The following is a 26,300-nucleotide window of genomic DNA, read 5'->3' as shown; positions in this document are numbered from 1 at the left end:
TTTTGTATATAAAATCCCAACTACATCCACATTTATTATCTGCTGATGATCAAGGCAGGTATGTAATTGTGCAAATTGAATTACAGGGCATAAAAGCTATTGTGGTGGGATTATACACCCACACCAAGAAAAAGCTAATTTTTTAAACATCTGTCTGAACAATTAGTCTCCTATTCTTTTCAATATTGGCCTGTAATTGGAGACTACAATGGGGTAGCAACCCCACAACTGGACAGATCAGCTGATAAAGGAATCAAAGAAACACAAGGGACACTGCCCCAAACCTTTTTTGAGCTGACCGATACTTTAGGTTTGATCGATGTTTGGAGGCATAAAATGGACTAACAAAAGAATTTACCTTCTTTTCAGAGAGACATAAATACTTTTCTCGAATTGATATGATTTGGATTACAAAAAATCTGCTTCACAAAACAACTAAAGCCATTATTCTCCCAAAGTCTTTTCCTGACCATAATCCAGTGTCTTTACATCTTAAATTAAACTGAAGGAGAGGGAACTCCAGAACTCATCAGAAGATTTTAACATACTTAGTCAAGTAAAATTATTGCAACAAAAAAGACTGTTTCAAATATTGAAAAGAAACTTAAACGGCGGTCGCATCTTCCCAGGTGAAGTCCTCTGGTCCGTAACCTTTCCATTCAATCAGGTACTGGAAACGACCTTTCAGCCAACGGGAATCCCTGATGCTGGCGACCTCGTACTCAGGGGTGCTGCCTCCATCACGAGGTCCTGATGGGGGAGGTTCCGCTCGGCGGAGTGGACAAGCCGGTTGCTCAGGGACCAACAGAGACCGATGAAAGACTGGGTGCACGCGCAGGGAACGTGGCAGAGTTAAGCGATAGGCGACCGGATTGATGACAGCCTCGACTGGGAACGGTCCTAAATATCGGTGATCTAACTTTCTCACCGGCCGTGTTGACGGTAGGTTCCTGGTGGACAACCAGACCCGATCTCCCACCGATAGTGGAGGCGTATCCCGTCTTGACCGATCAGCAAACCTTTTGTAATCAGCCTTGGCCTTCTCTAACTGACGTCGCACCAATCGATGGATCGCCTGTAACTCTGCCATGAAGTCGTTCGCTGCCGGCTCCGGTGAGTCCACGGGAGAAAGGGGGAAAACCCGGGGGTGATAACCCACATTGGCCAAGAACGGTGTCATCTGTGTGGAGGTGTGCTGCGAATTGTTAAATGCAAACTCAGCTATGGCCAGATAGTCCACCCAATTGTTTTGCTGCAGATTGACGTAACAGCGCAGATATTGTTCCAGGATACCGATGACCTTCTCGGTTCCCCCGTCAGTTTGAGGATGATGCGCGGACGAGAGGCAAATCTTGATATCCAACGCATGCATCAACTCCTGCCAGAAGCGGGCTGTAAACTGGGCCCCCCTATCAGAGACGACTCTATCAGGGAGGCCGTGCAGCCGAAACACCTGCTGAATGAACATACGACTAGTGGCGCGGGCTGACGGTAAGCCGCGACAGGGGATGAAGTGCGCCATCTTGGTCAGCATGTCCACCACCACATACACTGTCGTAAAACCAGAGGATGGGGGTAAATCCGTCAGAAAGTCCATGGACACAGCCCCCCAGGGTCTTTTGGGTGTTGGCAAGGGCTGCAGTAATCCAGGCGGGGCCCCTGTCGCTGACTTGGCCTGCCTGCATGGGATGCAGGAGGTGACATAGGACTGGACGTCGTGTCAGACTCGGGGCCACCAGAAGGTACGGGAGACCAGGTTCAGGGTCTTGAACAGGCCAAAATGCCCCGCTGCCGGGTTATCGTGACACTGGCTGAGGATGAGTCCCCTGAGTGGCCCTCCCGGAACATAGAGCCGGTCACGATAATACAAGAGTCCATCCGTGACTGTCCAAGGAGAATCTGGCCCCACCTCCTCCTTTCGCTGAGCCACCCACACCTCCTGCTGCTGTGCCTCCCGGATCCGAGCCCGTATATCAACCGGCTCCCGTACCGCAGCAAAAGACTCGACAGGGATCACTGTCCTGGGCAGAAGCTTGTCTTCCACTCGGGAATATTCGGGCTTCCTGGACAGAGCATCCGCTCTTTGATTGTGCCCGCTAGGTATGTACCGAACCCGGAAGTCAAACCTCGCAAAGAAAAGAGACCACCGGATCTGGCGTTGGTTCAAATTCCGAGCGGTCTGCAGGCTTTCCAGATTCTTATGGTCCGTCCGGACCTCGATTTGATGCCGCGCTCCCTCCAGATGATGCCTCCAGGCCTCAAACGCCGCTTTGATGGCCAGCAGCTCCTTCTCCCAAATTGTATAATTGCGCTCCGAAGGGTTCAGTTTTCGTGAATGATACACGCAAGGGAAAAGGGTACCGCTGGGCGTCGTTGCCTGGAGTAACACTGCCCCAATGGCAATGTCGGAGGCGTCCGCCTCCATGACAAACGGCCGTTGCGGGTCAGGATGCTTCAAGATGGGCTCCTTCATGAAGGCTTCCTTCAAAGTCTGGAAAGCCTGTTGTTCTGGTGCGTTCCACTGGAACCGAGTCTTCTTCTGCAGGAGCCGGGTGAGGGGGGCTGTCAAGGCAGCAAACCCAGGGATGAAAATTCGGTAATAGTTGGCAAATCCAAGAAGTCGCTGAACATCCTTCACGCGACGCGGGGGTTGCCAACTCTGCAAAGACTCAACCTTACTCGGCTCCATGGCGATGCCCTCATGAGAAATGCGGTGACCCAGGAAATCGATGGTCACCCGGTAGAACTGGCACTTCTCCAACTTGGCAAACAACCGATGTTCTCGGAGTCGCTGCAGGACCTGATGGAGATGCTGATGGTGCACCTCATGCGACGGGGAGTAGATCAGGATGTCGTCCAAGTAGATCACGACAAACTGATCCAACAAATCCCGGAAAATGTCATTCATGAAATGCTGAAACACAGCGGGGGCGTTGGTCAGGCCAAACGGCATCACCGTGTACTCAAAATGTCCATAGCGAGTACCAAACGCCGTCTTCCACTCATCACCCGGCCGAACCCTGACGAGGTTGTAAGCTCCACGCAGGTCCAGTTTCGTGAAGATCTTAGCCTCCCGGAGTCGGTCCAAGAGCTCGGGGATGAGGGGCAGCGGGTAACGGTTGCGCACCGTGATGGCGTTGAGTTTTCTGTAATCGCAGCAAAGCCGTAATTCGCCCGACTTCTTTTTGACAAAGAGCACGGGTGCAGACACTGGCGAGGACGAGGGCCGGATGAAACCGCGAGCCAAATTCTTCTCCAGAAAGTCCCGCAATGCAGCCAACTCGGGGTCCGACATGGAGTACAAACGCCCCACTGGGAGAGGCGCATCAGGGACTAAATCAATGGGGCAGTCATAGGGCCTGTGCGGGGGTAATTGATCCGCCTCTGTCTCGCTGAACACATCAGCAAAGTCGGACAGTTCGGGAGGCAAGGAAACCCCTGGGGAACCCTCCACCTGGCCGGCACAGATATGGCGGGAGTGGTCCACGCACTGCAAGCTTGGGGAGGTGACCAAGTTCTGTGACCAATAGATCTGTGGGTCATGCGCCCGGAGCCACGCCAGTCCCAAGACCACGGGGAAGTGCAGATCTGAGGTGATATAGAACTGGATGGCCTCCACATGGGAACTGATGGCCATACATAATGGTTGCGTGGCGGCCGTAATAGGCCCAGACAGGAGCACTCGACCATCGATAGTCTCCACTAACATGGGCGGATCCACCGGGCACTGGGGAACAGCCCATTTGGCCACAAATGCTGAGTCCATAAAATTTGTGGTGGCCCCAGAGTCAATTAAGGCATGGACTGGAATCCCCTCTGGCTTGCCAGGAAGGATCAGACGTGCCTCCAAAATCAAATGCCGTGGAGGTCCACAGGCAGCATCGGAAAGACGTCGCTCAGTGTTGTTGTGGGACGCCCGATCTATCACACTGTCTAGATCGGGCTCGGGGCGTTTCCCGACAGAAAAGTAGGGGACTTTCTCGGGGCAGGCTCGGTCACTGATGCCCGCTGTCGCTTCTTTGGGCAAAAAGCAGCCAAATGTCCAGGGTCCCCACAGTAAAAACACAACCCCCCCGATCGTCTTCTGTTCATTTCAGTCACCGATAGACGAGACCTGGCGGCACCCAGCTCCATTGGCTCCTCCCTTTGAACTGGGGGCTCACGCACAACAGGGGCGGCAGGGGTCTGTGGGGTGGCACGGCGACTCCTTCGCTGCTGCAACCGAGCATCGATCCGCAGGCAGAGATGGATCAGCCCATTCAGGTCTGAGGGAATATCCACACGGGCCAGCTCATCCAACATCTCCTCCGACAATCCATCCTGGAAGGCATCCACGAGCGCAGCCTCATTCCAGGCGGAATCCTGGCTAAGCAGCCGGAAATCGCTGATATAGCCCTCTGACCCTGCCTCAGAGCTTTCAGACGTCGAGTAGCAGTCTGCGTCTTAATAGGGTCCTCATACATCAGACGCATATGATCACAAAACCCCACAAAGTTGTCCAACAATGGGCTAGGTTGAGCCAGCAGAGGCGTGCCCCAACGAGCTGCATCACCCGAAAGAAGGCTTAACACAAACCCCACCTTATCCCGGTCAGTGGGGAAATCAGCTGCTCTCACGCTGATAAAGAGCTGGCATTGTCCCAGGAAAGCAGGAAACAGTGCCTGTAGTGCCTGTAAATTTATCCGGCATTGCAACTTGGCATTTTCTCCTGGGTGGGGGTGATGGTGGGGGTGCAGCATGAACCTGAGCTTGCAGTTGAGCCACCTGAGCTGCCAGCAAAGTGAGTTGCTGGGTGAGCTGGGCATTCTCGGCACGTAGCTGCTCCATAATATTAGTAAGGGGTGGGAGGCTGAAAGCAAACTGTTCTGTACCAGCCTGCTACCGGCCTTGCAGAAAAGGCAACCCCTTTACAGACGGCAAAAGGCTGGAATACGTCTGCCAAATTTATTACACAAACAAAACATGAAACAAGATACCGGAGCTTTGAAACACTATCGGAGCAGTTGCTTTCAGCAAACCAGCCCTCCCCCAAACACTCCCTTTATAAAGAGTTCAGGGCGTGGCCTCTCTTTGCCTCCTTCCGAGAAGTCCCACAGCCTTTCTCTGCTTGCTCCTACTTGACTGCCTCCTGCGTCGGGCGTCCTTGAACAGGGCCAGCTGTGGGTCATCTTCATCCACACTGTCAGGCTCACACAGCTGGGTCTCCACCAAGTAGGAGGGGCCTGGCTGGGGGCTCTGCGGAGCCTCCAAGCCATCATCAGCAAGTTCTTCAACACCCCCCCTCCTCCCCCTCATCTGAGTCATCCGACCCAACTGCCAAACCCACAGGCTGACCCTGAATCACAACAGGGAGATGGTTGGCATACAAACCAAGAAAACAGACAGAGAAGATGATAACCAAGCTTCAAGAGGGGAATAAGACTTACGTGGATAACAAAAACATTCAAATACTTTTTTTGGAATTGTTATATTAATTTATATAAATAACAAGAAATCTCTTTAGATACTATGGAGGAGTATATAACAACTAATTCCTGATGTTTATTGGCAATTTTCTGTTATCTCCATTCTGCTTTCTACTCAATATTGTCTTTACCTCTCACCTAACCTTCTTGTGGCTGTCAGCTTATATTGGATGCTTTCTGCTATTTAACTAGCATACTTATACTGGAGAAAAAGAATTCTGACCCAAAGGAGATACTTAATAGCCAATATTTAGGAGACAATATTATGGTTTTCATTCCATGCTATAAACTCTACAGAGCTGTCATTCTGGAAGTTTTAATGAGCAATCATTCTGCAAACGGAGGCACTAGACTTTTCTTCCCCTTGCATTGCTGCCCAACCATTCTTAATAGGGACACACAATAGCTCTCTGTCCTGGGGAAGAAGCCACACTGGATGATTTTCTCCTTTCTATATTACTTTAAAAGGCTGACATTCTGGACTTTGTAATCCCAGTAGTCCTATTTTCTCCATTTGTCTTTAAGATAATTGCATAACAGGAGTTCATGTGTTGAGAAAATATATCCCCAAATTCTTTTCTCTGGCTCTATTAAAACTAGGTCCCTTAATTTGAACTATGAAGTATCCACTCTGGGAACTCGCATCCTTGACTTTGTAGCTGTAACTGCCAATTAAAAACAAAACAAAAGTAAACTTGGATTTGAAGATAAAAATAATATTCTCCGACTTCAGTAACTGGTCTCAGCACTTAGAGGCCAGTTGCTGGGCACTTGTTTTGTGCTGAAACTCCATATACAGTATGAGGATTGGAAAGTGATAGTGACCTTTCCAATTCAAAAGGGATGGGTTTTGTGCGTATTGGCTTTTATTTTTTATTCCAGGCTTCCAAGGAGCCCTTTGAGTTAACTGCTAATACAATCCTGGCAATCAAGATCAGGTAAAGTTGTCTCAGTAATGATAAGTGACTAGTGTCCTGCATTCCAAGGTGTGCACTAGGTCTGTTCTTACCCCTATGAGGAACTACTCACAAGAGTAAAAACAGACCTAGGGCATGCTTTGGAACACAGGAACTGAATTTTATATCTGTTAAATATTTATTAAGAATGTTTAATTAAGATTTAAATCATTATTTATCTTGTTAATAGTGCCTTAGTTTTGTATACCTTAGTTTAAATGTATGGATAAGGTCAGACACAGAATGTCCTACATATACAGCCCTTAAAGGTTCTGCTTCTTTAGCAAGCAGCGGAAAGCTTTTGCATCACTTCTGTGCTCTACAGAACTAGAAGGAAGTACAAAAAAGGAGGATCTTCTGAAAATCTTTTGCAATAAATAAATAAATACAATCCACTGAATTCAAATAAAAGAGTCTAACTTTTTTATCTCAACAAAGAATTAGACTATTTAAATTCATGGAGTCCTGTACTATATCATTATAAAATATTTGAATTGCAGGAAGGGGGAGTGGGACAGCCTTTCCCACATCAAGTGCTCTTTAGATGTGAGGACAAAGTTCTCCAGCTGGGGTACTTTACAGAGAATTCTAGGAACTGAAGTTTGCCCTTCTGGAAAGTACCAGACTGAGGGAGAAAGGCTGGAATGGAATAGAATGGAATGGAATAAAGTCTGTTTCCATGTGCTTGTTAGAGGTCTGAAACTCCTAACAATTTATTATAATTTTAAGCTTCTTGCAAAACTGTCAGGGCAACTCAAACTGTGCAAGCATCTAACCTTCTTTGTATTTTTAAAACAGAGTCCTATTTGTGTCTATTTTGATGACTCACACACTGATTTCTTTCTGTCCCTGCAGCCAAAGCCTAATTTGATGGCTGGCATAAAAAAAAATCTAGGCAGATTTTCATTACCATTCTTCTCATTGGATTTTAGAGGAACGTGCATGCCTGTGACTTTGGAATGCAATGGAATGCATTCTCTTTATGGTGCCAGAGTAGTGGAGACCCACCTAATTATGGCAAAAGGTGTCAGATATTATTACCACTGTAGGTTCTTTAATCCTAATCTGAGATACAACACCCTTATAATAAAAGCTCTTGGATCAGCAGGAAATTTTAAGCAGGGAGGAAGAAACTGGTCTCTTTAAATATGTCAGATATATCAGCTTCTTGGATTCTGCCTAATTTTTAAGCATGTTCCAAATTCAAACTCATTTTTTAAGTAACAAAGGGAAGGACCCTCAGCAATGTTTGAAGAAATGGTCACCGTTAACAGAGCCAGGATGTAAAACTGTTAGCATATGTTAATCACGCATAAATAACACTCTTATGCAAAGTCATAATATTACAATCTAAAGTGGTCTAGTCATTCAGGCGGCTAATTCCTTAGCCCAATTTAATAGAGGTTATCAGAAACTGAATCTCAACTATTATAAACCACTAATCAGTTGAAAAGAAATGAGAACAAAAGGAGGTAGATTTGCAATATGATTATGTACAGTATATGATAGAGTTTAGGGTTACCACGACCAGGTTGTAAAAAGCCAGGTGAATCCCAGATGGCAGCAAAGAGGTATAGAACATGTTAACACATTGTTGAGATTTAGTATCTAAGAAACATGTGGATTTGAGCAACCCATATAGTGTGATCCTATGTTGCAATCTTTAATATACTAATTTATTATAAATATGCAAACACTTCGCATTCTTGAAGCATTCTTGAAAAGTATAAAGAATATAGCTAGAGAAAAATGAGACTTTGAAACAAAATAGGTAAAATATTTAACAAGTCATAAAGAAGAATGTTCAACAGTTCATTTTTCTCTTCACTTCCTTATTGTCCCTACCTACTGGTCAACACTTAACTATTTGGACTTTTCTTGAAATATTCAAGATTGTTGTATATATTTATTTAAATTGTTTTGTATGATTTTCTAAATTGATCTCTTAACTCTTTCTTTAAAACCCTATTCTAAGTGTTTAAACTTGCTTTGCTTGTGATGTGAGTAAGACAACCATTTCTGCATAAATTTACTTAAACATGTTATGAATCATAGTGTGTGTGATCTCTGCTTATTCATCTATTTTAATCTCTTCTTGTACTGTCTCAGTTTCATTTTTCCAATATTGTGCCAAATTGCTTCTTGCCACTCTTAATAGGCATCTTAGTAGATTGTGAATCTTTTTTGTAATTATTTCTAATTCATTTTTGTTTCAGTTCAAATTTTATTTTTAATTTCTGTGTGTTTTGGTTATTTTTTTTAAAAAAAAATTAAACCATCACATATGGTAGAATGTTCCTTTTTTATAATGGTAGATCTGTCATTTGTTATTATATGATTTGTTCTTCTTGTGGGGTTATATACCATCCATAACACATTTTGCACTATATTTCCAATAAATCATAGCTTGAAGTGAATGTTATTGATTTTTTTCCCATAGCTCTTCCCATTATTCCAGGGTAATTACTTCCTTGAAATTAAATTTCTTAGGCTTTTTGCTAAAATCACATGTAGCAAAGACATGTATACAAAAACAGTACAGTTCTAGACCTGCCAAGCCATGTTGCTATTAGAATTTCTAGTAAATTACAGGTGAAAAATTGAGGTATTTAATTAATCATTTCACTTAATTAAAAGTGAAAAGGGAGACTTGAAGTTTACACATGGCTGTGCAAAGAACAATACATTTGATTGGAAAATCTTGGGAAAATGCAAAGGGACCCAGTCTGCCAACGTACATGAATGTCCCCTAAAAGACAGGGAACTATTCGGTTTTCCCTCTCTTCCGTTTTGTCATTCAAACTCATAGTGGTTCCTTCTGCGCAATTTAGTGGAATTTCTCCCCCACCTCTGCCTCACATAGATTCTCCCTCTCTCTCTCCAGCAGTGCACACTACATGAAGTTTCAAGTCAATTAAGGCTTTGAATAAGAGATGCAAAAAGCCTGCAGAGGCAGACCAATATTCCTTAGGGTGCAGGTAAAAAAAGAGTGACAGGGAGAAAAATCCTTACGGCAAGTTTAAAAAAAAATAAAAAATCATCCATATAATAGACTGCAGATAATAAAGCCTCAGGCTATCTAAGAAATTGGAAAAGTGTTTCAGTACAGCCAGTTAGCTGCCATATCTATTAATTGCACAGAGGCTGGAAACTAGCAGCATCAATAGAAAAAAGAGAAATGATGGCAGCTATGCTTCCAATTCCCTTGGCTCTATGGATTCAACCAAGACATGAAATTATCTTTGTAGCCTCTGCCTCATGTGTGTAGAATCAAGCTTCTACTCCCACTACATCTCCTGCTAAATAGGTTGTGTTTTGCTGGGACCCACCAGGTTCCTCACACTTGATGGCAGGTAAGCAATTACTGCTAACCTACCGGTATATGCACCTTTGCTAGTTCAAGAATGGGGCTGAATCCCTACATATTTTCAAACTATGCTGACCGCTAAATAAAAACATGCTTAGCTCTTGATCACTGTCCTCCAGTGCAAAGGTCTGACTATTATGCAGCATTGTGGGCTAGAACAGATACAGTAGGTGCATCTTACTTTCTTACCCCTGCATGCTTGGGAGCTATCTTCAGGCATTTGGTTGAAAGTTTACAACAAAATGAAAAGTGGTGCCTAGCATGTAATTTTTCTTACAGTTTTCCCACTGGTTCTCCATTATAAAAGGGAAATTTTCATTAGAAACAGTTTCCATATGGAAGACAATCGGGGAAAAAATGGCTCTACATTTCTGAAGCTCATTTCTGGCTCTTGTTCTCCTCATTTGCTCAGCCAGTTTTAAGGAGGTTTGTGTGAAATGCTCTGATACTTCCTTACATAATCGTTTTCCCTAGAGTGTCCACCCTTCCTGGCTACTCATGCTTCAGCTCAATCCCAAGGGAAAGCATCATGAGTAAACTTTTTTAATTAGGCTTTTTCGAGACCAGTGCTGCTATCCCTGATGAAAGGGGTTAGGGCAGAGGTCCCCAACCTTTTGAGCACCAGGGACCAGTACCGTGGAGTGTTTTCTCTGCGGACTGGAAGGGGCATGGTTTCATGTACTGCCGGCATCCCGCGGATGGGGCTTTGTTTGTTTCTGGCATGCTGCAGACCGGTGCTGCAGGGGTTGTGAACCCCTGGGTTAGGGGAAACTATTTACATTATTGCTCTGCCCACAAATTTGAAGGTGTTGAAAGGCCATATGTGGCACCCTCTGCTAAGTACTGTACATTCAGCAAAATGACCTTACATTCTTTTCCTCAATTAGAAAACCTGTAGTGGTAACGCTCCCGAGAGATTTGCCCCCAAGATGATAGTTTGAAAGACTTGAGTGATCCATTTGATTGGCTGACAGATACCCGGCTTGCATCTGAAAATCAATAAACGTAAAGGCAAGACATATAATAACACACAAATATTATAACTAAATGTACAATGTATTCATTACATTGGCATTTTGAAAAATTGGATACATAACATCTAACCTTCTAAAATACATGGCTACAACATTCTTTTAATCATTTATCAAAGATCAATGAAATTGTGTCATGACAGATCATAAATTATACAGGCCAAATATTCATGAACAAGCATTATTGGAGGTGTCTGCAGGAGGTTCAGGAGGGGGACAAATAGGGGAAAGGGTGTTGCACCATCTACTCCAAGCTCTAGCCAAGATACATGTCTCTTGATGTTGCGTGTTCGCGTGAATGGGGAGAAGCTTAGGATGTGATGGCATCCAGCTGCCTTCATCTAATTGACAAAAGCCTCTTAGCCTGCTGATGCCTTTTCACTTTCTACAACATACAGCACATGTCTCCAGGACACTGATCAAATATGAAACATTAAATTAAATAGTTATTCAGAAGAAGAAAAGAATAGTTGGGACACTACTTTTACTGTTCTTTTTTACTATTTCAAAATAAAATTAGAAGTTAAGTCTGTTGCTACAGATGGTTTGATTTTGCAGCTAAACTTGGGAATAAAGAAATGAAATCAAAGGTGCTCCTCACATGCAAATATAATAAGCAAACAGTGGAGATCAGCTGTTGCCTGTCTTACAGAATCTCTTACTGATTCCTTAACAATGATTTGCAGCATTCTTATAGACCATCCATGAGGAGTCTAACTACAGGAGGTGCAAAATATTTACAATCACTGCCAGTTTTAGTGCAAAATTGACTGTGCAGCAGCTGGGGAAAAGCAGAGACCAAGTATTATTATCAGAAAGGGTTAAACTGAACTTGAGAAGTTGAGGTTTCATCTTCTCAACCATCTGTTTTTCTAATTATTAGAAGGAAACAAATAAATACAATCTGGTTCAAAGTCGCACCAGTGAAATACAGATGATTTTGTGCACCTAGGATACAGAAATTTTCAATGACTGAGCTGTAAATTTAATTTAAGAAACTATTCTGATTTTGAAATTAGAAATCTATGTTTTTATTTTGATACTCCTTCCACTTTAAAAGAAGTTGCAGCAAGTAAAATCAAAGCATAACCTACTTTCTGGAGCAGAAAAATCCCAGTTCTTAACATAACTGAAAACTCTATGTATCAAGAAAAATATTATTGGATGAATATTGAAAATTGTCAGAACAGCCCAGAGCAAGTATCAAAAGAGGAAAAACAGTTTATTATCAAATAATGTAAATAAGGGGCACATTTTTATTTCTATTTCCAGTATATATTTAAGGCTTTCTGTATGGCATAGAAAAGAGTCTATCAGCTTTGGATTCCTTTCAACATAATCTAAATAAAAATTCTTTGAAAGGGGGTAATTTTTTCCTTATTTACCAAACAACTTAAAAAATGTAGTAAGTATTAAGAAATAACTTTTAATGTAATGATGCAAAATTAATCACTTAATAACCAAAAGGAAGATAAGAGATTAAATTTGTTCTAGCCATTGAGTGCTACATCAGCAGACTAATTTGCAAAAATCAGTATAGAAGATTTGCAAATAAGCGATCAGTTTATTAAAACTTATTTTTTTAAAAATCTGTGTGAGGCACAGCCTTTGCCGACAATTGTGAGAAACTGTTTATGCCTGAGTCAGTCACTTAAAGGAAAGGTGATACAAGGGGTATGCTCTAGCTGAAATATTTTGCACCCAGCTCTAAAAATTAATTCAGTAGATTTATTTATTTTTTATTTATTTTAATCTCATTTATATCCCGCCCTTCTCCGAAGACTCAGGGCAGCTTACAATTTAAACACAAACCAATGTGCTTAGCAATAGCCTTCATTCTATGTATATGCCTGCTTATTAGGGGTTTCGGGGGCCCCCAAGCGGCATTTTTACAAAGTCAGCTTATTGCCCCCAACAATCTGGGTCCTCATTTTACCTACCTCGGAAGGATGGAAGGCTGAGTCAACCTTGAAAGATTGAAAATATAAACTTGGTTTTATCCAAAAAAATTGTCTCCCACAAAGTAAAACTGAATAGACTCATTGCCAATGAAATAATCGCGAAAGAAACCAATAAGCCTCTGATTCAAAAATTTGTGCCACTAATTAATTGAAAGTTTGTTTGGACAGAAAACAGAAATTGTAATGAGTTGAGCCAAAATGAGAGGAAATTAGGAAAAAAGCAGAAACAATTATAGGGAAGATCATCAGGAGCTACAATTAAGGCCACTTTTTGGAGAAGCTGAATTCTGAAAGATGTAAATTTAGTATAAAATAGCTTACAATCTTGCTGTCAGAAGGTCAATGGGAAATATTGTGGTTTATAGAGAGAACTTTCCACCACTTTTAGGAAGGAAGATAATACACTGCCCTCTGGAAATGTCAATCTTTTGAGGCAGAAAAGAAAAAGCAACGCAGATGATCTAATTCTATTTTATTGTAAAGCTATAATTAACAGAACCTTACAAGCCTCCCCTGTCTCTCCTTTGCAATCCAAGAAACTAGGGGAGGGGGTCCCTTTTGAGACTCTTGCCCCACCCATAGTTCTGTTGTGGGCTCAGCTACCTTTTATCTGACCATTCTCTTGTTTGTATCTCTCTGCCCTGGTTCCTAAGATCATTCCCACATACCGTTACATGAAATATGGTTTAAAATTCAAATGCAGATATTGCTGAGAAAGAATAATAAAGACAAATCTCATGCTAGGTCTTTAGCAAAAATTACTTAGTTGCTTAAATTCAAGGGAAATTCTAGCCTTCAGAATTCAAGAAATTTAATGGTTCCTGTGCTGGGTTCAGGATGGATCAGAACAAAGATTGACTATGAACATGAAAGACTTTCCAGGGAGAATCTTGCTACTTAACTGAGTCAGAGCTACTTCACATTGGAAAAACATGCTGTAGCAGAAAACTCAATAAATGTGCATGTAAGAAGAAGGAATTCCAAGATGAAATTCTGAACACCTAATATAATTTGGGACTGGTAAATGTTTTATGATTGAGTCCCACTTAATACCAGAACTACTGTATATATTGATCAATTAACAAATATTAACAAATTGGAAGATGGGCAGGGGAAGCTTGGTCCCCTTACCAGGTCTCCCTCTGCCTTTTTGGAGGGAGTGACAGCAAAAAGCCTCTGCTGGCACTGCACATCAGCCATGTCTGTTTCTTCGGTCCCCACTGCCCTCACCCCACTGATCAGCTGCCCGGCGGTGGCCATCTCCTCCTCCTCCACCTGCTGCTTCAATCCTGCAGTGCCACTTTGTTCTGCCTGCTCCCTGTTTGCCATTTCAATGGTAGCAGCTCTGTAAACCTGCAACTCTGGCTCATCCCTGGGCTGGCAGTTTTGGCCTACTGGCCTCCTTTGCAGCTCTGCCCACACAGCCACCAAAGCAGCAGGTGAAAGAGGGAGGAGGTGAAACCAGTAGTACTGTGGGCAAGCCAAAGGACAATTGGGATCACCTGCCTCTGCCCCATGCTTCTGCCTCCACCCACCTCCGCCCATCCCCTCCGTCCAACAGTCTCAGCTTGCACGTGTTTCCTCGAAAATAAGCCCTAATGCCTCTTTTGGAGGCAAAAATAAAATATAAGACTGGTTCTTATTTTCGGAAAAATATGGTAGACTAGCTAACTAAATTATGATTTAGTATGCAAATAAATGATGATTCAGTGTGCATTTGCACATGTGCACATTTCCATGGGAATTGTCTAAAAGTACTACTCTTCTGTTCCCAGAATAAAAGCGGCTCTTTAAACCAGTGGTCACCAATCTTTCTGTCTCCATGGACTGGCAGCAGTGATGCCAATGGTGGTGGGGGAAGATGGTTTTGCACATGCAATCTAGCTCCCACACATGCGCAAATGAAACTTTGCACACTCACCCACCGCTTGCATGGCCCAAACTGGCCCAATGGTTGAGGATCCCAGCTTTAAACCCTATATTAGATATCACCATGTCTTCTTCACTTTCTCCTTCTCATTTTTCTCACAAATGAAGGTCCTTTTTTTTTAGATCAACCAAACGTTGGTCCATTGGTTGTAATAGGTCACAGGCTGAGAAAGAGTGAGTGGCCTAAAATCACCCAGTCGGCTAGAACTCACTGTCTCCTGGTTTTTAGTCTGGTGGATTAACCACCAGACCGAAGTAGCTCTCTAAGGTGTCAACATAACTTGAGATCTATCTATCTATCTATCTATCTATCTATCTATCTATCTATCTATCTATCTATCTATCTATCTATCTATCTATCTATCTATCTATCTACCTACCTACCTACCTATCTATCTATCTATCTATCTATCTATCTATCTATCTATCTATCTATCTACCTATCTATCTATCTATCTTATATTTACAGTATATCCAGCCTTTTCTCAAGGCAGCATACACAGTATTCCTTCTTCCATAATAACAATCTTGCAAAATAAAGTACAATGAGGATTAGTTTAAGAGGGATGAAACCCTCAAGTAACATAGTATTTTTTCTTTCTTTTTTCCTTTGTGTTTTGTTTTTTGACATGAGAAATATAAAAATGTTGGGATGGTTTATATACGGTAAATGTTTTCTCTGGGTTTTTTCCCCTTTTTTAGGATATGAGAAACGTAAAAGTGTTGAAGAAAGACTTAAATACCTAAGTGTAACTAATTTTGAGAAAATCTTAACCAGTAAGAATATTTTGAATATTGTGGGGAAAACAAATTTAAATAAGAATTTTGTAAACAGGATCTAGGACGAGGCAATCAAGATGATCAATTAGACAAGAAGCTTTATATTGATGTGGTTATTATTTGCAGACACATGAGAATAATGTCAATATTTAATTGTCATTTATTCAAATAATAAGCGTATTAATTTAAGGTTTAAATTAATTAATTTAAGCGTATTAATTTAAAGAGAATACTATTGGAAGAAGAGAAAATCAAGCAAAGCCATTATATGGACTATAGAATTATAGAAATTAATTGTTACTGTTTTTGAAATACTAACCCAGACAACACGCTGTTTACCAAATATTAAGGTGATTATGTTAAAAATCAATAAAAATCAATATTTTTTTAAAAAAAATTACATTGTGTAATATTGACAGAATTTGGGTATAATAGAATCTTTTGGAATGTGGAAAATTGTTTATATGCTTTGAAATAATGTTTCTTTCTCATTTCTTCTTCAAAAGGGTGTACCCTGCACATATTCCTAATAAAGTTCAATTCATGCAGTATTGCAAACTAATACTGATATTAATATAAAATGCTTGTTTCATATCTGAAATGATGATGCTCTATATAATTCTAGTATTTGGCTATTAATTATAAATGAAAAAAATACTCCATTTAAAATATGAACCAGACAGCTTCAAAGCATCTGACTGTTATATTTTAGTACTTTATCATTCTAAACACAAATCATGAAAGGAAGGAAGCATGGTAGTAAATCAGAAACCAATTTTAGGTTAGGTCTTTGAAAAAATTCATGACAAATTGAGGGACACCTCAAACAGAATTTGGAGGATTAGCAAGGCAGAGAAAGGATATACCATTGCTGTTGCAAATAATCAAACCTTAATATAGTCTTTCTTATCGCTATGCCAGTATCACAGCAGACAGCAATACTGGATTTTCTATCACTTTAGCAAATACATCATCCTTGAAGTACATATAAAAAAAATGTATGGCTTTCTTACCTAGCTGTTGTTATTGTCTGGGTCTGAACTGATAAGATATATTTGACACACAACAAAGCAGAAAAACAATCAACAACTGGTTTGCAAGAGGTACATATTTCATAGGCAATAAGTCATAAAAATGTTTTTTTGGATAGAAACGCACTTAGCAATTCCTAAAACATTATTCTGATACAGGCCTAAAATACCACATGTAAAGAGATAGTATACTAAACTATCTAAAGTGGGCTTGATAACAACTATAAAAAAAACAAAAGAGCCATCCCATGGTGAACACAAATGAAAAAATGCCCAGAATTCTTCATTTCACTACACTGCATCCTGTTACCAAACATGTAGGGCAAAAAGTGTGATTGAATACTATCATTTAATATTGAAAAAGCAAAGACAGCTATGATATTTCAGCCATGAAATGAAGCCAGCCTCTGATCGTCATCCTAAACTTATTCCTTGAATGTAAACATCATATATTTCCATTTATGATTAGCGACATCTATCATACTATTACAAGTTGATAGTGCACTTCTAATATTGGGTGTGGGACACACAATACTTCCATTCTAAAAATGAAAATGAAATTATTTATCAGGGAATATCTGAAATGAAAGCTAAGAATTTTGGGCAATTAATTTCTAATGTTTTAAGATTCTATCATTCAACTAATTATGGAACTGTTTGCTGTCTTCAATAGGCTGGAAATTTGTCTTAATATTTCTCATAGTTTGACTGCCCCCAACTCTACAACTTAGAAATTACCTGAAGATTTTTTAAAAAGGGAGGGGGAATCAATGATTATCATAATCATGCAGCAACTTTCTCCACCACAACTTCTGCAATAATTATTTGCAGATTGGCCACCATCATCTTATTCAATCTATCATACTGGTGTTTTCATATATCATCCAAAAGGCTGAAGGACAGAACAAGAAATGATTGATGGCAGTGAGGACCAACCTCAGGTGTTGCTAATGTTGAAAGACAATTGAAACAAGGGCAGTCAAGAGTGCCAGTGGAAAAAATTGATGCCATTACATTATCAAAACACACAAAATTAATTATAATGTTCATGAAGCCACTTGTACCAAAACTGTTCTGCATCTCTGAAAGACTGTGGATGGTTAAAAAAAAAGACAAATCCTTTTTTAAAAAAAAAAATCTAAGTGGATCATTATATATAATTACCCTCCTACTGCAGACAATGGGTTTGTTTAATGACTGCAGCTTATAACCGTCATGACAAACAATAGAAATTCTGGCCTCCATTACTGTCATACATTGAGAACTACCTGTACGCAATAGACCATGTTAGTTCTAAGTGCAGAAAATTAAGCTTTAATTCATTGTTCAGGCGTAAATCTTTGGATATGCTTGGATCACCCATTTTGTCCATCTGATTAATATTGTAAATGCACACCAAATATAAACCATAAAGGCTGTAAATCTGGTGATCTTCAAATGCTTGATATGCATCTCTAACAGCCTTTTGCAATTGTCCATACTATGGGAGTTGAAGTCCAAAACTGTGCCTACAATCATAAAGGGAAAAAAATATTCCAGTAAACTTGGCAAAACAGAAAGTTTGGACAAATCTATCTCCACGATCACTTACTTTGCTGTTTGGGATCAGATGAATACTCACTTTATACCAGATTACAATTCAATCTCCTTGTTTGGCCGTTAGCATATCTAGAGAATGATTAGATAAGAACCGAATTTCTTTCTTGCTTGCTTCAGTTCCTTCTAAAGACTTGCACATTTAGAGAAATGCTTGATTGTGTGGAGAAGATGTCATGGTGACATTTTAAAAAGAAACATACTCTAACCTTCCATTTCCATGCTTTTGAACCTGAAAGCTTATTATCATCAATGAGCTTTTGCTGGCAACTACAACTCTGGAAGCACAGTTATAAGATAATATCTCGCTACCTCTTTGCCTCATTAGTGAGGTGGAAATAGTTTCTCCCATAAAATTAGTTAGTTAATGAAACATGCATATGTTGTAGAAACATCACTTACTTACCAAGTTTACAATGAAATAGGTAAATCTGTATAGCAAACCAAATTAAATTTAAATTGATTTGGTGGGTACACAAAATTATGCTCTTTTTAGTATCCTAGATAGATATGTATACCTATTTATCCATCAAAAAGTGATGGATCTAAATCATGGGTAATTCAACAAGATCAAAACTGTGTTTTGTACACTAAATGCAATGATGTAAAAATAGTTTTATATAACTTGTTTTTCTTATGGTTTGTCAATGCCTAAAGGAGAAACAGAAAGAATTCAAGTAAGAAAAATTATAAAATAATAAGAAATTTTACATTGTGGTAGAAAAAATGATACATATGTGTTTTAACTGACAGCTAACTTTTAAGAACAGTCTCCTAAAATTATCCAGGACACAAAAAAACTGGTAAGATGGAATTGCTCTAGAAAAACATATGAGTTTTTCTGCAAACAATTAACCTCTCAAATGTCACAAATGATTATGACAATATTCAAAATAAACTGCAGTTTTCACTCATTTAGTGTAATTATAATTACTCTAGACTGATGATGTTTGGTGACTAGTGCTTAAATAAAATAAAATCATAATTTGAATGGTGATATTAAAAAGGATGTAATTATCAATAGTCTACAAAGATGATGATGATAATAATAATAATAATAATAATAATAATAATAATAATAATAATAATAATAATAATAATATAGTTGGAAGGGACCTTGGAGGTCATCTAGTCCAACCCCCTGCTCAGGCAGGAAACCCTATACCATTTCAGGCAAATGGCTATCCAGTCTCTTCTTAAAAACCTCCAGTGTTGGAGCATTCACCACCTCTGGAGGCAGGTTGTTCCACTGGTTAATTGTTCTAACTGTCAGGAAGTTTCTCCTTAGTTCTAGGTTGCTTCTCTCCTTGACTAGTTTCCATCCGTTGCTTCTTGTCCTGCTTTCAGGTGCTTTGGAGAATAGCTTGGTTCCCTCTTCTTTGTGGTAGCCCCTGAGATATTGGAACACTGCTATCATATCATTTAAAAATCTGAACATAAAACGAAGATTTTTTCCCTATTTTTTCATGTGTGTGTACAAACACATGCATACCTTTTTTCAAAACTTCTTAATGAAATATTTGACTTTGACACAGAGGGCTACTGAAGTTTGTTTCCCCTTTAATCAAAATATAACACACCAAATATCTCCTTCTGATAACTAGTGCCACTGAGCTTTTCTAAACGTTTGACTCACATTCAAGTACAGAAGACACAATAGGAAGTAACTCTTCAAGAGTTGTTGTCTTCCTGCTTTAAATCTTTCTACAGCAGAGAACTTGAATTTACCAACTCTGTGATTCAGTACCCATTTTCCCCACATGGTAAAGTCTAGAGAAAGAGGCAGGCATTCTTGAAGGGCAAAAAAAATATTCCTTCATTGGGAGAAGCATGTTAGGCATGCAGTTAGGCATGTTAAATTTGACATGTTCTCGCAGACAGACTTACTTTATAAATCCACAATTGTCTCATGGATAGAGAAAGTTCAGCCAGCATTCTTACAGTGAACTGTCCAAGGTCCTGATTTCCTCCAAACAACTGCTATTATATGTGCCTTGACTGGCTTTTTTAGGATATGAACTTCCCTACATCCTGAAAAATTAAACTTCCCTTGTTCACTACAACAAAGTTTCTCTGAAAATTTCTGGTAAATGCTGAAAAGCTCATTCTAAACTGGATCTTAATTCAAACAGGCACTCAACTTGATCAGTACAGGATATCCAGATTAATCATGGGTGTTTTGAAAATGGAAGCATAAAGTATATAGATCAAGATTTTTGGTTATGGAGATGGACCAATGGGAAAAGATGTGGTGGAAGGGACTGAAATTCACACTATGCTATAACTAAAGAGAGATATTTTTTTTACAAAATGAGGTTCTACTGTTATAAGACGTCAGAGAGTGTACTTCCAATCTATGTTGGAAATGTGAAAAACATGAAGTGTCATTTTACCATGCTTTTTGAACTTGTAAAAAAGCTACAAAATGGAGGAATGCTTGGTGTAATGACTAAAACTTCAGAAATGGCTATTTTGCTTGATCAGGGGAAACATTAAGTACATTTACTACCCTTTATGAACTTTTTGCTGAAAACAGAAAAAAATGAACTGATGACTTATGGATTTGATGATTACAAAGGAAAATATGGGAAGACGAGAATTATGACATAACTTTAAAGAGAGAAGATAAATAATACATTTACATATACAAAAAGCAACAAACAAGTCGTATGTGTGTCCATATTTGGAATCCAGCCTCTGTTTCACTATATCTTCAAGAGTAACAAAATGTGTTAATAGCTTGCAAAATAAAATTCTTTGTGTAGCGCTGCAGCTTAGCAACATGTGATATGTGTTTTTAATTATACTGACTGTGAAGAAAGTCAGAGTTCAGATAAAGCTGTGGGGAAATCTAAGCATTTTCTATCTCAACTTATGGATATAATTAGCATTACAGATAACTTTGCTTATGATGCTTAATTTTTCCATATAATATGCCTTATAATGGAGCAAGTATGAAACTCATGTTTTGTGAACTTGAACATGAAAATTATACATAATATTATGTATAATATTGTGTATAATACATAATATTATTCCTGTATAGTAACAGGAATTATTCCTTTTCAGCAAAAAGATAATACAGCTCCAAAACCTAGTCTTACCACCTCATTTAAAATTTTTGTTCCATATTTTCCAGGCAGTAACATGCTTTAAATAAATTAAAGTAGTTCCTTAATTAGATATTCTTTCCTCCATTATCTAAAAAATGTTTAATGGAAAGAGGGGGAAATGCACTACATATTACCAAACATGCAATAATGGAAAGCTTGCTCAGACAACTACTAATTATTGTGGAATCTGGGCAATAGGCCAATATAAAATGAAGCAAAGAATCAATAGATATTAAATTATCACCAATGATTATGAATAGTTACTTGGCTAAGTTCAATAATTAAAATGTATGACATATTAATAGTTCTGTTTCATAAAAGCTTTTATTTTTTTAAGACTTTACCTATTGTCAGTACCTCTAGTTATAATTACTGCTGCAAGAGATGATTAAAAAGTTGCTCACCGTAAGAAAAAGTCTTGAGGGTTGCTGGAAAATCCCAGAAGGCAATTATTTTTATAGTAAAATATACCTTGCATGCAACCTATACTTTACATCTGTAATCAAGGTTTAGAAAACCCTGCTGTATAAACTGAAAAGTTGTCAGTTAGTAAAATTCTTGCTAGAAGAACCAATTTAACTCAGTGTAAAGACAGCTTTCTACATTCTAAAGCTTCAGACTTTGCCACTGCAAACATGAATTCAGAATAGAACAGGAATCAACAAGACAATATTCCCAATGCCCCAAATAAAATGTTTTTTAATTAAAAGATGATTACTAAATAATCAAGTTTTAATGTCTGAAATTTTAATGACATTAATGACATTTCACTCACAATCTCATAAGCTTTCAATATGCAAGTCTATCCAATATAGCAATTCAGTTGTTGAACTAGTTCTAGTTTGTTTTATACATGCAAATTTACAGGTTGATTGAGTCATTCACTCTGTTTTAGCCCAAACTACTTCACAGGATTGTTGCTGTTGAATGAAACATGGTATATAAATCAATAAAATAAACATTCTCAAGTGATGTCATGAAATTTCTATTTTTGTCTTAAATTTCATGAGATCTCCCTAAGTGTGGGATTAGGCATGTAAAAAATAAAGGAGCACACACCTAATAATAAATTGGGAGAGGGGGTGGCAGAAATAAACAGTATGAGAATGACAAAATGGTGTTATCAATCTTCCTTTTAAATATGCATGTAGCAATGGAATATCATAGAAAATGAGCAAAGTCCATCATAATACCACAATGCTGTTTTCATCAGTGTCACCTTCTTTGGAAATCCCTGGGGGTATTACAATCAGACCAAGAATGGTGAGCTAGTGAGATGAGCAGCATACAAGTTAGAGAGAGAGAGAGAGAGAGAGAGAGAGAGAGAGAGAGAGAGAGAGAGAGAGAGAGAGAGAGAGAGAGAGAGAGAGAGATCTAGAATAGCTTTGCCTATTGTGAAACTATTATCTTCAATCATGTCTGCAAGAAATTAATAAACATAAAAACATCTGGAGAGCTGGATGAAGTCGAGTCTTTTCAGTCTTGATCCCCTCCAGATCTGTGTATTTCTACTCCAGGAATTTCCAGTTGGAAAACTGAACTCGTGTACATCAGGACACTTAGTTTGAAAGCAGCTGCTATAAAACGTACAGATGGTAAAAATTAGCATATGAAATCACTCCGAGAAAACAGGTGATGCAGAAAGATACTTTGCCACATAAAACTTTTTTCCAGGATTGTGTCTCCAAGGCAATGAAAAGGTTGCGGTCGTGGGACTTCAACTGCCAATCATAGATCCACACACAAAAGCATATGGTAGACAGGTTTGTGATTTGAGCTTCTGCTGCAAGGTGAACTGAGATGAACCATGAGCGACGTGATTTTGCAATGATGCAGAAATGGGATGATTTCTCATACTACAGGCCTCTAAAAGTCTGATTAGTGTTATAACTGAGAACGATTCTATTTTGCTTCACAAGTAATCATAGGCCTAAGACTTTATAAAAGGATCTCTGGATTCAGACTTTTCATGAAATAAATTCTACTTTATTCCATATTGGTCAATTCATGATGTAACTATGTTTTCATAAAGTTTAAATAAAAGAGAATACTGTATGCAATTTGTAGCAAATACTATTATTTGACTAAATATTAATACTGAATTAAGTATTTAAAGAAATAAATTCTAACAAAATGTACACTGCATTTTCTTCGGTTTTAAAAAGAGACCCAGTCTTAGCCATGACTGCAATGTAAAAATGTTATTAGATTAGTAATCTTAATTGCTGACAAAAGGCTTCATTAAATTGCACTGTAGGAATTGATTTGCAATGGGCAATTTAAATGGGCTATAATCTTACAGAAGAAAATTACACTATCCAGCCTCACAGAAGAATACACACTGTATTGTATATTCACTCATCTGATACATCTGTGAAGATGAAACAAAAAAGGAAAGGAAAAGGAAGCCATACGCAAAAAAATGGCTTTATGGGTTCATATTTTTCAAGATTCGGAGGACGATGCTTTTAGAAAAATATATTTTAAAGAAACCATTTGGCTTAAAACAATTGGAATTCTTCTGCCACATCTGAGAGGTATTTAGACATATCTATAAGTAAAGCACAAAGTTCTGTTATACCTGCTATGGTTCTCCTTGAATTCAATACTTTTGTTTCTAAAATCCTTGTGTCATCCAAGTGTATTTCTGTAATCTACCTTTTAAATTACTGTAATCTAGTCATTTTAGAGATGGTTTTCTTGATTTATGAAGTCCCAAGAAACTAAAAGCCATTCCACTGAAAGACTGCAATTCCAAAATCCAGTCAAGAGTGTCATATTTTCGGTGCATACCAAATGTGCACATTGTTTGTTGTATTTATCTCTATATTGGCCACCTTGAAAGACAGATGTCCTTTATAGAACAGCCTTATTGTATTCTGGGATTCCATTTTGAAAGGAAGTAGCTAAATAGTAAGAATTGCAAGAGTTCTTACTCAGCAGTCTTTTGGCTCAGATAATTTTTACTCATAAATAACCAGCTAGTAATCCAGTATTTAAAGTTGCAATGAGTTAATCTTTGTAGAATGTTCTATTTTTACTTGGAATTAGTGAAATACATTTTAGGTTTTCAATCATGATTCTCATTTTGAAACTAAGTCCTTAGGAGAGAAACGGATAACCACCTAAAAAATAAATGCTAATAATCTGACAGTAATGAATGATTTCCTAAAGTATATCAGTGATTGAGACAATACTTCAGAAAGCCTGCTACTGTTAGGAAACCAGCAGTTATTCCTACAGTTATTGAAAACCATTTGGATCTTTCCCTTGAGATCACTTTTAAAAAATTAGATTGTTACAGCCCAGCTCTGACCAAAGGAAAACATGTTGCTATTAGTATTTTGAATCCATCCTTTAAAATACCATATTTTCTGGCGTATAAGACGACTTTTTAACCTATGAAAATCTTCTCAAAAGTCAGGGGTCGTCTTATATGCCGGGTGCTGAAACTTTAGGGAGAGGGCTGGCTGGAAAACCTGGAGCGGATCTCCCATTTGGTCTGCGCAGGGAAAACGGAACCAATTGGAGAAGAAGCTACAGTCTGTGATTTTTTACAGGCTGGGGTCTGGGCATCTTTCCTTCTAAAGTTGAAGAGCAGCTGCAGTCTATCCCAACTTGAAAGGCAGGTGGGCAATGCAGCAGCCAGAGCAGCCGCTTAGCTCCAAGGACACATTTGACTCAGGAACTGGGCGGGCTGGCTGGAAAACCTGGAGCGGATCTCCCATTTGGTCTGCGCAGGGAAAGCTTTAGAGTGAATTAGGAAAAGTTTAATCCACTTGCACTGTTTTATGTTTACATGTTTGATGACAAACAGCCTTATGTTTATAAGTGACAGTTTTCCTACTAAGTACCTGCATATCATAAGCATTTGAATTAAAATTACCATATTAAAATCAAATCTGATGTTTTTTAATTTTTATTTGGTGTGGATTGGAAGAGGGGTAGTCTTATACGGCGAGTATAGCCCAAACCCTATAATTTAACAGAAAATGTAGGGGGTCGTCTTATACGCCCAGTCGTCTTATACCCCGGAAAATACAGTAGCACTATCATTTACCAAGCTTAAATGAGAAAAGTCACAAGCATGATGTTAGAAGTTGAATTGCATATTTTTTAGGAAAAAATCAAAAGCATGCAATTTTATCCAGGTTAACTTTCCCAGGTCAGAAATATGAGAATTTATTGCTTTCCCAAGGCATACACACCTTTTATTAAAGTTCAGATTGCCACTAAATCATCACAGGGAGAAAGATTTTACTTAGCAAATTTATTCAAATGAACCTAAAGCAAAGTAAAAGCTTGTAGATGTAGCACTCAGGTTTTCCACACTGTATTTCTGCATGAAAAATACAGACTGAATGCATTTCTTGATCACTCCCAAATTTATTATTCAATACTTCAGAAGGAAGTTTTCTTTTTCATATTGCATTTTCTCTTTTCATGGAAAATGCTGAAAAATCCCAAGCTTTGCAAACCACAATGTATAGTTATCATAATGAGCACGCCTCATCTGACAAAAGATGAGTTTAATATTCAGATAGCAATTTAAGAAAACTAGGCTCCAGAACAATGTCATTTTAATGCCATCATTTCAGGCTATTGTCTGAGATTGGGCATCTTTTTTTTCCTAACATGAGAAACTGTGGAATAAATCATCCCTGTAGCAAGAGAGGGAGTCTTGCTGTGACAGAAATCTAATTCTAGACTGATAAACCTCACAAACTGACCAGATTTCCATGTTTCAAGGGTATGGCACACTCTGCACAATCCCAATACATAAATCAGAATAAATCCTGCTGAACAGAAAGAGTATTCTCCTGGGTAAGTGAATTCTCAGTTAAGATCTTATGTATACTGTTACCAGGATATAAATGGCTTCCCATCCAGGATTAAAAAAAAACATACTTAGAAGAATGCCTAAATAACAAACTGGAGAAAGAAGGCCTTGGGTTTATTTTTTATCTTTTTGGAAGGCTGGGATTTCTCAAATGCTGGGGCCATATGAGCAATATGATAAGTATTGAGAAGTATTCTTGAATAATGTAATTGTAACCACCTAAGATGTTTT

Source organism: Vipera berus, assembly GCF_964194415.1.
Source record: "Vipera berus genome assembly, chromosome: 1".
NCBI lineage: Eukaryota > Metazoa > Chordata > Lepidosauria > Squamata > Viperidae > Vipera > Vipera berus.
Note: the sequence above shows the minus strand (reverse complement) of the source record.